General features: G+C 43.4%; 1 long non-coding RNA gene across 1 annotated transcript in view; it reads right to left on the reverse strand.

Moving 5' to 3' along the window:
• Positions 1–1,296: 1,296 nt before the first annotated feature.
• The window catches only part of LOC107181620, an 18,532-nt gene continuing 13,704 nt past the window's right edge, over positions 1,297–6,124 (reverse strand). Inside the window, exon 3 of the long non-coding RNA XR_001512285.1 lies at positions 1,297–1,310. This is a non-coding gene — a long non-coding RNA (uncharacterized LOC107181620). The remainder of the gene's footprint in view (positions 1,311–6,124) is intronic.

Genomic DNA, 6,124 nt, shown 5'->3' on the forward strand with positions numbered 1-6,124 from the left:
ACAAAGCTATATTTCCTTACATCTTTGCTTAAAGATTCACCAGCTCTCCGCTGAATTCAATTCCCTCTTTCACCACCACCACCACCACCACCACCACCGCTGCCCACCCCCCACCGCCCCATATGACTTGACTAAAGCAGTAAGAAGTGCCCTAACTGGTTTGGCTTAGTGGATAGAGCTTCGCCCCCACCCCCTGGGGGTTCAGGGGTGAATCTGGTCAAGGGCATGTACCTTGTTTGCAGGCTTGATCCCCAATAGGAGGCATGCAGGAGGCAGCTGATCAATGTTTCTCTCTCATTGATGTTTCTATAACTCTCCCTTCCTCTCTATAAAAATCAATAAAATATATTAATAAGAATAAAATAAAAGCAGTAAGAAGCAGCCAACATCACATTCTGTCCTTTTTCTCTCACTTCAATTAATACGTGGACTGCCTTTCAAGGTAAAACACATGCGAATTTGACCAAATGTTCTGCCACCACAATAGGGGTCACCATCTTTCTAGCCTGCAACATCTGTGTTCTCAAGGCCTACCACCTACCTAAGCTAAGGCTTAGAACTCCATTTCAAGACAAAATTCTGAATTCTTAGGATTATGTTCAGTTGTGTCAGAAAACCCATAGTAATGGTGAGTTTTAAAAGATAAAAGTGTATTTCTCTCTCATGTGGAAGTTCAGTAGGTTGTCTGTCTATGTTGGCTTCACACTCATCCAGGGCCCGGATTCCTTCTAGTTGTTGCTCCACCTCCTTAACATGCCGCATCCACTTCTGGGACCAAGATAGCTCTTCCCAGCCAACTGCACTCTATCCAGCAGGAAAGGGAGATAAGAAATGGTTGCGAGACTTATTGTGGCGATCACGTTGTAAGGTACATAAATCACTGTGCTGTACACTTGAAACTAATATAATATTGTATGCTAACTATACTTTAATAAAGAAAAAAAGAAACAAAGATCTTTCCTGAAAATTGCTCACACTACTTCTACTCAATTTGCCATTGATCAGAATTTAGCCCCGTGGGCATGCCTAACTGCAAGAGAAACTGGGAAACATCGTTTTTATTCTGGGAAGCCACATTTGCACTGTAGGAAGAAGTGGAACAAATATTGGGGGACTTCAGCCTAATGGGAGGAGCTTCAAGGAGACCAGATAGAGCTTTGTCCAGCATCCCCTGAAGCCTGTGAGCACCAGTCTCTGATGCCAGAACCCTGCATACACAAGCCTGAGAAGAAAAGATGGCTACCTAGTCTGAAAGCAGAGAGGGGCGGGGGTGGCCCATAGGACTGAGAAAGAACCAGCCTGGCTCTGACCTATGGGGACTTTGCCTAAGATGGGCTCCTGGAGAGGCACTGGGACGCCAGCAGTGTCCCTGTGTGTGAATCGGGTTGCTGGAAAACCAAGGGAACTACAGAGGAGAGATCCCCAGAGATGAGAGGCAGACTCTGGAGAATACGCAAGTGCTTGTCCCCACCACAGAATGAGTCAGCTTTAAACATCTGCCATAGCCAGAGGCAGCCATGACAGACAGCATCACTGCCAGGCCCATTAGACCAGCCCAGCCATTCCTTCTCCTCCCTCCCCTACCATCCCAACCACAGAGCAGTCAGCAACTTCGGTGGGAGCGTTGGCAGGGAGGAATGAACTTGTAAGGTGAGAAGTAGGAGCTTTCCATGCCTTGCTCCCCAACTCGGAATTGCAGGTCAGAGGAAGAGATGAGAAGCTTTAATTTTATTTTTTTTAATTTATCTTTATTATTGGAAGTATTACAGATGTCCCTTTTTTTTCTCCATTGACCCCTTTCATCTCTTTCCCACCCTTCCCCAGGCCTTCACCACACTATTGTCTGTGTCTACAGGTTATGCACATATGCATATAAGTTCTAATTTGAAGTTTTCATTGTTTCTCTGAAACTGTACATTTCATTTCAGTGATGAATCCTGGCTGCCCATTGGGATCACCTGGGGAACTTTTTAAATTCCTGATGTCTGTGCCTCATCTCAAGAGATGCTGATTTCATAGGTCTGGGGAGTACCTTGGACATCAATATTTTTTAAAAGTTGCTCAGGTGATCCTGATGGGCAGCCCAGGTTGAAAGCCACCGGGTAATTCTAGATTAAGAACATTTTTGCAAACAAAAGATCACAGAGTGACAAGAAAAGTGATAAAACTTGCCCTCAATTTTACCTGGGGGAGAGAGAACTAGCCCCACAGCCCGGGCATAGGAAGAAAGAACAGTGATATTTTATGATTGCACCCCATCAGCATCCTCACTTTCCATATAACAGTTATATCCATCCTACCTCCTACAGGGAGATTAGAAGTCTCTTCAGAGCAAGGGCCAGGACTTAGGATTCTTTGGAGTCTTCACACTGCCCTGCACTTGTCAGACTCATTAGAGAGAGCTTAGCATATACTTGTTGCCCTGCTGTTGACCTCTGACCTCCATGCTGAGAAAAGTGGAGTGCTCTTCGTTATGCACAGTGCAGACTAAGGTGACTCCAAGATAACCTTGAACTATATCTTGGAGTCGATGAAGAACATAAAAAGTGAATGAGATATAGTCATGATAAAGTGGCGGGAAATTTCTATCAACCAATTTCAATGGTGCAGATTTTGACATCTATATTGAGGTTGTCCCATATTTGAGTAAATATTTGTCTTACTAAGGCAAGGGAAGGTCTGGCTTCCCTCCTCTCCTAACCTGACCCTGGCAGAGCAGCTTTGCTTCCTTCACACCATCACCATGACCACCACCCTCAGTCATGGGGAGCCCTGACCATTAATAAAGACAGACACTGACAGGAAGCAGGAAAGGAGCCAGGAACTTGCAAAACCATCGGCTAAATCCAAGAGCAGCTTTAGTCTGTCAACACAAAGATGTCATGTGCCAAAGTAGTCTACAGCACCAGAATCCCACAAGAGATGGTTGTCAAAATGTTCCTTATTCCCCCAAGCCCACATTTATTGTACAAATTCATCAAATAGAAGGGAGTTGATTGCCAGATGCATCATGCTCCAAGATTTGATGCTTGAGAAATTGCACTTTCCTATGAATGGATCCTGAAGCTTGGTATCAAGAAAGCTCCCTTTTCATAAACTAAAAAAAAGGAAAAGCAAAGACTCTTAAGCTCATTCTAGTACAAAATTGGCCTTCTCCATCACCAGCTGCTGTCTTTTGTCTGATTCAAAGACATTTTTAAACTAGAAGTAAAATGTACTCGACCATGAGCCCCAGCCCAGAGAGAAGTCTGCTTAAACTGCATTTGCTGAAAAGAACTTCCAATCCCAACATATTTTTCTAGACTTTTCCCAGCAAAGGAACTCCCCCACATGAAGGTAAATTCAGCCAAAAATGAAGTCCCTTGTTCAGTCAGATATGAAAAGCTTTATCCTATTACCCCCATAGTATGTCATCATCAGGAAGGCCAACTACCTGCTAGAGGGGTCAATAAAAAAAAAAAAATCTTGATATTGTACTTGCAATGCTGCTAATTATATCCAATTATTTTACCCTTTAAAAGTACTCACTGTACCTACCACCCTGGGTAGATCAACTGCACCAAGTCGTGAGCACCATTGGTTTTAATCAGGTATTAAACCCTGGAACATTAGACAAGCTAACCATTTGATGATGACGATAACAAGCGGCCCATTAAAGGTAATTTTTTTTTAAGTTAATGAGCTCTCCCCAAAGAACGGCCACGTACTGTACTGAAAAATGTCCGTAGGACCCACTGCACTTTCTCACTATTTATTTAACTTTATGTGGACGCCATAAAACTTCTTTATTTGCTTTCAGTTAGCCCATTGGTTTTGACAAGATAAATTTTTATTTAGGTCTTTGCCCAGCTACAATCAGAAACAGGAGACTCACTTTCCAAAGCCGGGCTGATAGATGGATTAATCAAAGCCCTCCCCACCCTGCTCTCCTTCCAGCAACCACAGGGATCAACAGACGGAGTTTTTCCTTAATTAAAGAAACTCAGCAACAAGGTGATTTATCGATGACGAATCTCGCAGGCCTTTTCATTGTGCGGTCACTGTTGGCCACTGTTTGAAATTTACCAACATAAATAAAGCCTCTCCATGACTAAACAAAGTTAAAGTAGCAATAAATTGAGCCTGCCATGTACTCTGGGCTAGATCTGAAGCCAACATAAATATCAAAATGCCTTGGCCGTGACACGCTTGACACAATGACATCATGCACTCCCAAACAGAACAGCTTGGCCCAAGCCAAAGCCTAAAACCTAATACAATTTCCCCAAATGAATCAAATTGCAATGGTCTAGACTCGGCCGCACTCAATGTTCAACTTCTGGCTTCCTTGCCTTTCGCTGTCGAGCGATCACATTAAAAAATAATCTATATGCCGATCTAAATTTCGCTTTTTCTGCATGATTAAATTTTGGCAGGAGTAAATCTCTGTTATTCTCACTCCCCAGGAATGTTTGGAAACTTACTAAAAACTCGGGATTTATCAGCTTAAAGTCCAACTGTTCCGGTGCCATCCCGAGGCCTGCCTGCAGCTACCCTCGTGGGAGGCAGGGCCATGGGCTGCAGGGGAAACAGAGTGCTCCTAAGGGGGTGAACCTTGGCTCACAGGAAAATGCCTCAACGCTGGCTTCTATCCCAAGGAATTGCTTTGCCCAAATCTAGCAACCAGCTGTGGGAAATGCCTTCTAGAAAAAAATAAAGTTAGCTAAGCAGAGCTCAACGCCCCCAACCTATTGCCACCAGGAGATGAAACCTTTCAGAAAGCACACACAGGACATCCAATTAAAAACGAAGAAAATCTAATAACTAATTGGTGAAACCATAAAAGCTGCCAAAAGGACATTTTCCTTAAACATACTTTACACAGGGCTGTATAATTTTATGTCACTTTTTATTTATGTTGCTGTAATGAAAGCTGTGCTAGGAGCGGAGGAGCTCAGGGAGAAAGGAATTGAACTCGGTTTGAAGGGGAAAGAGAAAGTCCATCTACAAAGTTTCCAACAAGATTCATTTTGAAATATGGAGAGGTTGGGGAGGTGAACTTATTTACTCCTAAAAGCCTCTGAGCAAAAATTTTTGCAATGAGCATCTTTCTTCCACCACTTTCCTCTCCACCCCCATGGGCATAGCTGCTTAACATCTATAAAGTGGGTCAGTGGTGTTTCACATGAATTCGATGGACAAACCCATGACTCTTAGACTAATCCTGTGAAACCAGGTTTTTATTCTGTGAAAAAGGTCAAGGAGTATGATTTGAGCTTCTAGAGCAGCCGTGGGCAAACTACGGCCCGCGGGCCAGATCCGGCCTGTTTGAAATGAATAAAACTATTGAAAAAAAAGACCGTACCCTTTTATGTAATGATGTTTACTTTGAATTTATATTAGTTCACACAAACACTCCATCCATGCTTTTGTTCCGGCCCTCCAGTCCAGTTTAAGAACCCATTGTGGCCCTCGAGTCAAAAAGTTTGCCCGCCCCTGTTCTAGAGGGATCCACATAAAAATGAACCCCATTTTAACAAGGGACTGATGAATTTGCAAAGCTCCATAGGCCATGACAACGCCAGATTCGAAGATTCTAGAAAGGCGCTGTTTTTATTACCCAGAAGATCGGACGGGCTCTTTCCCCCTCCTGATTTGTATGTGACAATTCAGAGAAGTCTGACTGTTGGGAAATGAGAAGTAAGTTATGAGATGGAAAACCTTGGGTAAACAAGTGGAAGGCCCTGGGGGTTCCCCTGGAGGGCTGATGAGGTTCTGTTTCTTGATGGGGGCCAGTTGCTGGGGTGTATTTAGTCTGTGAAAATTCACCGTACTCTTAGGATGTGTGCCGTTTCCTCTCTGTATATTCTGCTTCAATAACAAATTTCTTTAAATAGCACATGTTCAAATGAGTGTCTTAAAAGAGATGCAAAGAGTGGGTCGTGTGCATACAAAAACCCTCCGATGCTGAGCCATTTTCCCAGGGAAAATGTAGACCGCCCCTTAAAATGCAGGGGCCCTCTGAACTTGGCTGATTTTCAAAGCAAGATGAGGTTGTTTTTAGAAACAATTTGCCTTCTATTAACAATGAAATCCAATTCGGCTTTGACTATTAGAAAGTGAAACATATATACAACTTAGAGGT

Source organism: Myotis davidii, unplaced genomic scaffold (genome assembly GCF_000327345.1).
Source record: "Myotis davidii unplaced genomic scaffold, ASM32734v1 scaffold6, whole genome shotgun sequence".
Lineage (NCBI taxonomy): Eukaryota > Metazoa > Chordata > Mammalia > Chiroptera > Vespertilionidae > Myotis > Myotis davidii.